At 32.4% G+C, this 11,815-nt stretch overlaps 1 long non-coding RNA gene across 1 annotated transcript; it reads left to right on the plus strand.

Moving 5' to 3' along the window:
* Positions 1 to 7,297: 7,297 nt before the first annotated feature.
* LOC139868698 (uncharacterized) lies at positions 7,298 to 10,882 on the plus strand. The gene is made up of 5 exons (XR_011765987.1): positions 7,298 to 7,475; positions 8,227 to 8,324; positions 8,896 to 8,983; positions 9,395 to 9,594; positions 10,392 to 10,882. It is a non-coding gene; the product is annotated as an uncharacterized lncRNA (long non-coding RNA).
* The last annotated feature ends 933 nt before the right edge of the window (positions 10,883 to 11,815 follow it).

The following is an 11,815-nucleotide window of genomic DNA, read 5'->3' on the forward strand; positions in this document are numbered from 1 at the left end:
CTAAAACGACCAAGAATCCAATGCCATTTAGTATGCCATTTAGTATATAGGGTTAATAATATAGGGGTAATGAGATGGTATATTTTCGTACTTCATCATAATGCATTGAAACGGCAAGCAATGGAAAGATGTGGAACTACTTGGTTCACCGGCGCCGGTCCGTCAAGGAAAGAGAAGCTTTACCCCGAGACATAAGTTGGTATTTCCACTTTATACCTTTTAGAAAGAGTGCATGTATTATTTGTTTTGGCAAATTGCATATATAATTGGAAAATGCAGTTTCAGTAAATTAATGTTTAAAAAATTAACATCTAAGGGAAATATATTTAATGTTATAAACTTATAATGTATTCCTTTTCGTTAATTTGTGGCAGGCGTAAAGTGATTGGTTTGTAAAGATGAGCTTGGAAGACTACCGTTGCAAAACACAAATATGACCCTGAAAATCCGTTGAATCGGCTTATAAACGAACTACTACACGAGCTATTCTTTTGGATTATGATGCGCTTTGTGTAGAGATAAAAACAACATGGTCGTGGGCCTTCTAAGAATAGCTCGTGTAGTATGGAAATATTTGGTTAGGCCATATGATTTTTTTTACAGTTGAAGATGTTATAGGCATGTCTATCTCGTGGCCTTCTACGTTCACATCGGTATGTCTACCATAAATTTATGTTAATATTAAATTTTATACCATGCACTTTTATGGTTATAAATATACGGATGGTTTATTTGTAGGTGGTACCTTTGGATTAACAAAGATGCATGCTAATCCACGACGTTCTGGCATTGCTTTTTATTATCTTTACTTTATTTGTCAAATGTTATTTAAACTCTTTATTTGTTGGATTATTTATGAATTTTTTATGTTTAGTGTTTTTTGTGTTAAGAGAATAATTTATTGAAATATAATTATGTTTTATTTCATATATGTTTTTTAGTATCAATTATCAATTGTGGGTCCATAATTATATTAAAGAAAAATTGGATCCGTTAAAACCACCTAAAATCTGAAAACCAAACTGATTCGAATATTGGAGCTGGACCAGCTTAACCGAACTAGAGCCATATATTGAATATGGGTCCGATTATTCGAATCGGACCTAAATATTCAAACTGGATCCGAATATCCGAATCGAATCTATAACTTAATAGGACAACCTATTATTATGGCTTAATAAGCTTGATATAATATCATTATTATATTAGGGCTTTTTTTATGGTACTAAAGTAACATCTTATTTTGATATATTATGACCTATTTCTTGATTTTAAAGTTTAATAATATTTGTTATTTTAGGACTTTTTTTTAGTAGTACTAACTTTGAAAATCATTGTATTAGGATACTTTTATGTGGTATTAAATTAACATCTATTCTATCTATCTATCTATTGCATACTATAAATAATAAAAATTAGTCTGACATGTGTAATTAATGTTATAATAATAATAATAATATAGATATGGATAGTCAATTTTGGTGTATACATATAGTCAATTTTGGTACACAAAGTATGTATTTTTATATTGAGATTTTAGGCTATAAATACTCATGAATGCAAGCATTAAACTTGCACCATTTCTCACACTTACAAAGTGTTTCTTTCTTTCTCTCCATTATCATCTTTGTTCTTACACTTCATTATTAGTATTCTAAATCAAGAATCAAATCACTAAAGGTAGTTATAAGCCTACTGAATTATAACATCAAGAATCAAACCACTAAAGGTAGTTATAAGCCTACTGAATTATAACATCAAGAATCAAACCACTAAAGGTAGTTATAAGCCTACTGAATTATAACACGTTATCAGCACGATAATCTTAATACTAAATATGGTTGGCTCTGCCACCAAAATGATATATGGTCGGTTATACCACCAAAATGATATATGGTCGGTTATACCACCAGAATGATATAGGTCGGTTATACCACCTGAAAAAATATATGGTCGACACTGTCGCCAAATTTTCATTTATGTTTACTAATATTTATATTTTTGTTATATAACATTTATTTATGATTGCTTACACATGGTCGACACTGTCACCTACTTATCATTTATGTTATATTAAATTTATGTTTAATGTTTATATACTTATGAATATAAATTGACTCTAATTTATCATGATGTTTGTTTTAATTTTTGATAATAGAAAATGTCGAATCTGGAAAAGCTTAAATTTACTCCTTTAGAATCAACTGGAAACAACTACATGCCATGGGTTATAAAAGTAAAAATGCATCTTAAATCAATGGGCATTCTTGAAACCATAAATGAAAACAACACTTGTTCTGAAAAAGAACAAGCTACGGCATGTTGCTTTATTCATCAACATATTGATGAATGCTTACAAAATAATTATGTGACTGTAGAAGATCCCCATGTTTTATGGGAAGGTCTCAAAAGCAGATTCAATAATCAAAGAGAAATTTTACTTCCAGCTGCAATGGAACAATGGAGAACATTAAGGTTCCAAGACTTTAAGAAAGTAAATGAATACAGCTCAGCTCTGTATAATACATGTTCACAACTTAAATTCTGTGGACATGAAATTAGTGATGCAGACATGATGGAGAAAACTTTCTCCACAATGAATGCTGCAAACATCACAGTGCAAAGAAATTTGAGAATGCTAAAGTTCAAAACATATCCTGAACTTAATTCATATCTCTTAGTTGCAGAGCAAAATGATGAGCTATTAATGAAAAATCAGCAATCCCGTCCTACTGGTACACTTGCAATCCCTGAAGCAAATACTGCAAATAATTATAAACAGGGACAAGGACGCGGGCAAGGTCGTGGTTATAATAACCATCACCATCATCATGCCAAAAGCCATAACTATGGTAGAAACCATCCTTATGGTAATGGTAATGGGCGTGGACGTGGTCGTGGTCGTGGCCGTGGTGGTCAAAGAAATAGTAATCCACGAAAATATAAATATCAACCACAAAACAAGCCCATTAAACAAGATGTTGAAGAAAATTCTTCTAAAAATTCTGAAGAATCTTGCTACAGATGTGGTAGAATGGGCCACTGGGCTAATACTTGCCGAACATCTAAACATCTTGTTAAGATGTATCAGGATTCGCTGAAAGGTAAAGAAAAGGAAGTAAATTTTGTGGATAATATTGATCCAACAGTCACTGAGAAACCATCTGATTTATATGAAGATTTCTTGAATGTTTAAGTTGTGTGTCTTTTGAAAAATAAACGATTTAATATCGCCTGTCTTTGTCATTATGTTTGCTAAATGTTTCAGTACTATCTATTTGCGTTTAAAATATTGTGTAATATTAATGTACTCACTATTTATTTCTTATATATGAAGTTCAATATGAATTTTGATGGAATACAACATCAATCAAGTGGTGGAGATCTCTGTATAGCAGACAGTGGAACTACACACACTATACTTAAATCCGAGAAATATTTTATTGATCTAAAACCAACGGAAGGAACTATACATACAATATCAGGACCTGCTAACTTGATAAAAGGGATAGGAAAGGCAAATTTCATACTACCAAATGGTACAAAATTTTTAATAAATGATGCCTTATTTTCTCCCAAGTCAAGCAGAAATTTATTGAGTTTCTCCGACATATACCTTAACGGGTATGATTATCAGTCAGTGACAACAGAAAATGAGAAATATTTAAGTATCACTGACAAGAGTCATGTGGTTGAAAAACTGCCAAGACTTAGTTCTGGATTACATTATACACATATAAATGTACCAGAAATACATATGGTAGTTAACGAAAAATATATTGATCCTGGTGTATTCAGTTTATGGCATAACAGATTAGGCCATCCAGGATCAACAATGATGAAAAGGATTATTGAATGTACTCATGGACATCCACTAAAGGATAGAAAAATCCATCATGATACAATGGTTCCATGTACATCTTGCTCTCTTGGAAAATTGATAACTAGACCCTCACCACTTAAGGTTGAGAAAGAATCACCAATGTTTCTTGAAAGAATTCAAGGTGATATATGTGGACCAATTCATCCACCATGTGGACCATTTAGATATTTCATGGTTCTAATAGACGCATCTAGCAGATGGTCTCATGTTTGTCTGTTATCAAGCCGTAATGTGGCATTTGCAAAATTTCTTGCCCAAATTATTAAATTGAGAGCTCATTTTCCTGATTACACCATTAAAAGGGTGAGACTTGATAATGCTGGTGAATTTACATCTCAAGCATTTAATGACTATTGCATGTCTATAGGAATTGTTGTTGAACATTCTGTTGCTCATGTGCATACACAAAATGGTTTAGCCGAGTCATTGATTAAACGTTTACAGTTAATCGCTAGACCATTGATAATGAGAACAAAACTCCCTGTATCTATATGGGGTCATGCAATTTTACATGCTGCTGCATTGATTCGCATCAGACCAAGTGCAAGTCATAAATATTCCCCCCTACAACTTGCTTTTGGTCAAGAGCCAAATATTTCCCATCTTAGAACATTTGGTTGTGCAGTGTATGTTCCAATTGCGACACCACAACGTACAAAAATGGGTCCTCAAAGGAGGTTGGGAATATATGTTGGATATGAAACATCTTCAATATTAAGGTATATTGAACCTATGACAGGTGACGTTTTTACAGCACGTTTTGCTGATTGTCATTTTAATGAAACATTGTTCCCTAGATTAGGGGGAGAAATGAAAAATAAAGAAAATGATGTTTCATGGTGTGAACCTCAATTAAAGTATCTTGATCCTCGCACAAAAGAATGCGAGACAGAAGTTCAAAAGATAATGCATATACAAGAACTTGCAAATCAATTGCCTGATGCATTTACAGATACAAAAACGGTGACAAAATCATATATACCAGCAGTAAATACTCCAGCTCGAATTGAAATTCCAAAAGCTGGCAATAACGTCACTCATGAATCTTTGCCACGTCAGAAACGTGGAAGACCAATCGGTTCAAAGGATAAAAATCCTCGAAAAAGAAAATCAGCTGATAATGAAGTAAAAGAAAGTGTTCAAGAAGAACCACAAATCAGTACTCCTACTGCAGAGGAGATTGATGATGTCAATACAGAAATTGCAATCAATTATGCATATTCAAAAATATTATGGAACCGAAATGAAATGAAAAATCTTGATGAGAAATTTTCATTTAATGTTGCATATGACATCATGAATAATGATGATGATCCAGAACCAACATCTATGGTTGAATGTCAAAATAGACATGATTGGGCTCAATGGAAAGAAGCAATACGAGCTGAATTAGAATCACTCAATAAAAGAAAAGTTTTCGGATCCATCATTCTCACTCCTAAAGATGTGAAACCTGTAGGATACAGATGGATTTTTGTCCGAAAAAGAAATGAGAAAAATGAAGTTACAAGGTATAAAGCTAGACTTGTAGCTCAAGGTTTTTCTCAAAGACCGGGAATTGATTATGAAGAAACTTATTCTCCTGTTATGGATGCAATTACTTTTAGGTACTTAATCAGTCTGGCAGTTTCTAAAAATTTAGAAATGCATCTCATGGATGTTGTGACTGCTTATCTATATGGATCACTTGATAGTGATATATATATGAAGATACCTGAAGGATTTAAGGTACCAGAAGCATCAAATGCAAAACCCAAAGAAATGTATTCGATTAAATTACAAAGATCTTTATATGGGTTAAAACAATCGGGACGTATGTGGTATAACCGATTAAGTGATTACTTGATAAGCAAAGGGTATACAAATAATCTTACTTGCCCTTGTGTTTTCATTAAGAAAACAACATCCGGATATGTGATCATAGCTGTTTATGTTGATGATCTTAACATCATAGGTACAAATAAAGAGATCCATGAAGCCATTCAACTTCTAAAGAAAGAATTTGAAATGAAAGATCTCGGAAAAACCAAGTATTGCCTTGGTTTACAAATTGAGCATATGCCTAATGGTTTACTTGTACATCAAACAACATATACTGAAAAGATTTTGAAACGTTTCAATATGGACAAGGCAAAACCATTAAGTACTCCTATGGTTGTTAGATCACTCAATGTTGAAGCTGATCCATTTCGTCCATGTGAAGATCAAGAAGACATTCTTGGACCAGAAGTACCATATCTTAGTGCAATTGGAGCTCTTATGTATCTTACAAATTGTACAAGACCTGACATTTCTTTTGCAGTTAATTTGTTGGCAAGGTTCAGCTCTGCTCCTACCAAAAGACACTGGAATGGGATCAAACACATATTTCGATACCTTCGAGGAACTACTGATTTAGGATTATTTTATTCTAACGAATCAAAACAAGATTTGGTTGGTTATGCAGATGCAGGTTATTTATCTGATCCACATAAAGCTAAATCTCAAACTGGATATGTATTCCTAAATGGAGGTACTGCAATATCATGGCGTTCTCAAAAACAAACACTTGTTGCTACATCGTCAAATCATGCCGAAGTGATTGCATTACATGAAGCTACTCGAGAATGTTTTTGGTTGAGATCAATGACACAACTCATTACTGATTCTTGTGGACTAGAACGCGATAAAAGTCCAACAACTATCTATGAAGATAATGCAGCTTGCATAGCACAGATGAAAGAAGGGTATATCAAAAGTGACCGAACAAAACACATACCACCTAGATTCTTCTCATACACTCAAAATCTCATTAAGGACAACCAGATTGAAATGAGATATGTGCAATCTAGCAAAAACTCTGCTGATCTTTTCACGAAAGCACTTCCAACTGCTATTTTCAGAACACACGTTCATAACATTGGCATGAGACATGTTCAAAAGATGTAACAGCTGAAGCGATGTCTACTTGAGGGGGAGTCAACTCCATGCTGCACTCTTTTTCCCTTAGCTAAAGTTTTTTCCCACTGGGTTTTCTTTAGCAAGGTTTTTAACGAGGCAGTAATTTATAGTTGATCTTCAACAAAATAAAATTGCTATCCAAGGGGGAGTGTTATAATAATAATAATAATATAGATATGGATAGTCAATTTTGGTGTATACATATAGTCAATTTTGGTACACAAAGTATGTATTTTTATATTGAGATTTTAGGCTATAAATACTCATGAATGCAAGCATTAAACTTGCACCATTTCTCACACTTACAAAGTGTTTCTTTCTTTCTCTCCATTATCATCTTTGTTCTTACACTTCATTATTAGTATTCTAAATCAAGAATCAAATCACTAAAGGTAGTTATAAGCCTACTGAATTATAACATCAAGAATCAAACCACTAAAGGTAGTTATAAGCCTACTGAATTATAACAATTAACTAATTAATCACAATTATCTCTAATTAATCACCTCCAAATCCACGTTGGCCATCTCATTTGCTGAAGAAAAATTCACGCAGATAAAAATTTCACGACTCGCCCCCATCTCCACTCCATCTGCTACATTCAAAATTGTGGATGAACTCTGCATCATTCAAAATTCAAATTCATCAACAGGTATGTTCGTCTTCAATTTTTTATCAGTTTACAATCTTGGTTTTGAATTTTTTTTATCATCGATTAGGTCACCGATTATCTAATAATGGTACGTTAGGGTTTCGTTTTTTGTTCGTTTGAATAAGATGATTTTCAACCTGTTTGAACACAATTAAAGTGAGCGGAAATTCCATGTAAGCATCATAATTGAAATTTTCAATCTTGGACGTTAAACCCTTGATTCATTGTTTGGGTTTCCCTACTGTCAATTTTCTTAGAACAACTTCAACTTATTACCTCTGTATTTGTCGTTGAATTGATTGTTATACGTTTTACATATTATATACTGTTTCAACTCTTTATTTGTATTTTCATTTATGTAATTGTTAGTTTATTGGCTCTAGACAATGGTTAATGAAAAACAATTTGGATTGAGAAATTTTAAAAGAGTCCTATGACCATATTTTGTATTTAATTCATTGTACATTACTTTTCGATATACGATTAGTTCTCTTCTTTTTCAAAGCACAAGACGATATTCGAACTCAGATTTTGTGCTAAAACTGAAACTGAATATCTGTTATGATAATTCAGCTAAACATGATGGATTATAATTAAGTTGCGGGTCTTCTACGTGTCGCCGATATAACAATATAGGCTAGACATTTTTTTATTCAGTTGTATATTTATATTTTAGATTGAGGATATGTTACTACATTATTGATTAGTTAGAATAACCTTTCGTTTTGATATCTGTAAAATTCATTTACAGTCTCAGAAAGAGGACATGACTAGAAGAGGAATTAGAGAAAGCAGTATACAACTCCAAATATTTGATAAAAAGAGGATTTACACAAACTTAATAGATGGGTATGATACAATTACGTTGCTTTGTCTGAACATATTGGGCAGATTTTGATATCTAACTGTATTTAAACCTTATGCAGCAATTTAGCACAAAATTGGGACGATAACTATGGGTACCAAGTGTATCATACCCTTTTATTAAGTTCATGAACAATTATTTTTAAACCTTATGCGTAACAAGTGTATCATACCCTTTTATTAAGTTTGTCTGATCCAATTTAAAACTTAACAAAACTGTATTTAAGATGAAAAGCTTTTTCATCAATTGTACATTAATCTATAAGTTTAAGGTCAAAGGTATGCTATTTTTTTTTAGTTATAATTATTTTGGTAATATGAGTAAGTTAATTCATCCTCTAATTTGTATATTGTGCTACTCGGTTTTTTTACATTTATATAAATATATCAAACAAGTACTATATGGTTACGCGTATGACACCGAAGTGATACGATTAACTCACACTTGGCAGTACCGTATCTACTTTATAGTTTACTTGTATTGTATTTCAAACTATAGTATGAGGGTTTTGGATCTTGTGGTAATTATCTGAAAATCATTTGGTATGCTTCACAGGGAAGATTGAAGAAGTAAGCTTACCTAAATGATCATTATCGCTGAGATAATTTATGGAATTGTTAGAGGCAAACTTAGGGAGATTCAGGTACATTTTATGTTTGTATTATCAGCAACTCACATGTTTTTGCTTACATTTAGAGGTGTCAACTTGAGCGGGTTTAGGTGTGGGCCGAAATTTGCAATTTGTTGGTACTTGTCAGACTAGATATGATTGAGCTAAAATACTTTTTTCAAAGCTTGAATACAATTAATCTTATTTTATTTTGGTAATAATATTAGGTTTGTTTAAATGTATATTATGTGTTGTTTTTTGGTATGTACCTGTGTACATGTATGTACCTATATACATGTATGTTTTATTCTTCTTGTCTTCGTATTATCGTAGTGACGATAACAATCCTTATTTTGTATAGATTGGATTTGGTTTACTTGCAAACATGTCTTTCTACACGTACTCAAATAGGAAGAAAATAATATTCTTTGTTGTATGTATTAGGTATGTTCTATGATGCGAGTGGTCTCCACAATGTTAACTTTGGTCTTATGGACCAGTTGAAGGCAGATTGGATTATGAAAGTGACGACGCTCCACTTTTTGCTATTGAGTTATGACCCTCGAGTGTATTACTATGGTCGAGGTGCTTTTTGAGTCGAAGAGTGCCCGATTGACATGACACTAGGGGATATTGGTTTCAGAGTGTGTACATTCAAATTCTTCCTCTTTTGAAAACACTTCAATATTCAACTTGATTATATTATAAACGGTACTCTATTATTACCTATTAACTAGGCTTCAATATGCATAGTTTGAATATTGATGATCATAAATGTTATCACTATGGGAAGTGTTAAAAATATGTTTTTATACCTTAAACCAGACTGAAAACTTAACCGATTTAGTAAGTTGGAATTACTCAGCTTTGTGGAGTTATTATCACATTGTTGGTTACTAATCCAAGGGGCTAATGAACCATAAATCTTGAGGCTACTGCAGCTATTTGTTGATGCATAGTTAGAACTTGTCTCTTAAATTAAAGTACTTTTAGCATTTGAGTTCTTAATTTTAGATAGTATAGATTTCTTAAATAAAAGTGTAGTGGCCTTTTGATTCCTACACAACTCTTTTATGCATTTCGTGCAATAGGGGGTGTGTTTGTGTTCTACCTTTAGGATTCCCTTGGCACATTCTTCTTCGACACAACCAAATTACAAATGGCATACTGGGTGGGTCATGTGAGGTAGGTAATGGTCAACATGTATTATTTTTGGTAATAGACATGCCCGTTCCGAAGGGTTTTTTGACAAAAGATTTGGTGTACTAACTTTCATTGGTTGATCTGCTCACCCCTTATAGCTAAGACAATTCAAGTTTTGGGTTGCGTTTATTCCTGCACTCATACTAGATACTTATACATTGAGATATTTCTTGGCCAACTCTCTGTTACATGATGTTAAAATCATATTAATTACTGATATCGATTTGTATGTCTGCAGGTCAAAACGGGCAAGTTTTACACCTTATGTTCGTCTTTAGGGTGTTTATTCTTATATAGGTACATTACTGATATTCCTAAGAGCCTCCAAAAATGTGAATCCTTTTGTTTCTTTAGTGTGCTTTTTGTTGTTAACTAAAATGAATCATTTACTGGATAACACATTTATACTTGATATAATCATATATAAATGTCCGGCCAATAAGTAGCAAATGTGTTAAGTTGTAACAAGTGTCCCAAAACCGAAAGTATATAAACTTATTCACCCATGTATCAACTATAAACATTGCATGAAAATGCAATTGGTAAATATAATGTTAGTGGGGTATTTGTACCACTACTTTGATATGGGGGTTTTGTATAAAGAGTTTTATATGATGTAACATACATATCATTATCATACTACATTGACTATTCTATGTACAGCTCACAACAATAATTAATAAACTCAAATAATTTTACACGTTATTCATGAATTCAATTTCTTAGAAGTTGTGTTGTTAAATTGGATCATTCTGACTTCTGGTAAACTTGGTGCGGTAATGTTGAAGATGATATAATTGACTATGAACAATGGAAAGCTACATTGTAATTGTATTCATTTTTAACTTTACAATAATACTAATCGTTTCAATACATTTACTTTCATTACAAATGTTATCAATACCTAAGAGTTTCTTACTTATAGTTGTATACTACAGCTACTCAATCTCATCACTAACATCTTCAAATTCTATTTTTGAGAGCTGTCGTGCAACGCACGGGCTCTTAAATCTAGTATCTTTATATATTAGGACCAATTTTGTGGTTTTAAGGTTTTTGAGATATTTATATTAGCTATTTTTTAGTGGTACTATTTTTAAAACTCCTTATATTAGGACACATTGTGTGGTACTAAAGTATCATATTATTATTATTTATTAAGACCCATTTTTTAGTTTTAAGGTGTGAAATATTTTTATTAGGACATTTTTTAGTGGTACTAACCTTAATAATAATTATATTAGGACTCTTTATGTGGTACTAAAGTATCATATTTTTATATATTATGACCTATTTTGTGGTTTTAACGTTTCAAATATTTATATTAGGACTTCTTTTATTGGTTCTATCCTTAAAAATCATTGTATTAGGACCCTTTATGTAGTACTAAAGTAAAATATGTGCATATTAGGACTTTTTCCTTTAGTACCAAACTTGTAACGACCCGGCTTTTTCGATTTACTTTTTGTGCTCTGTGCTTTCACGAAACTGCGTATTTGTGCGTACTGAGCTAGCTTATGCTCTGGGATCTTTAATCATGATTAATTACCTTCGTTAATGTCTTACTACGTGCTATTAAGTGTGTGATCACTTAACTTGATCCCTGAATGCTTTTACGATTGTTGTTGCCGCTTATCGTTTTAAACGAGATACGTACTTGGT

Source organism: Rutidosis leptorrhynchoides, chromosome 1 (genome assembly GCF_046630445.1).
Source record: "Rutidosis leptorrhynchoides isolate AG116_Rl617_1_P2 chromosome 1, CSIRO_AGI_Rlap_v1, whole genome shotgun sequence".
Taxonomy (NCBI): Eukaryota; Viridiplantae; Streptophyta; class Magnoliopsida; order Asterales; family Asteraceae; genus Rutidosis; species Rutidosis leptorrhynchoides.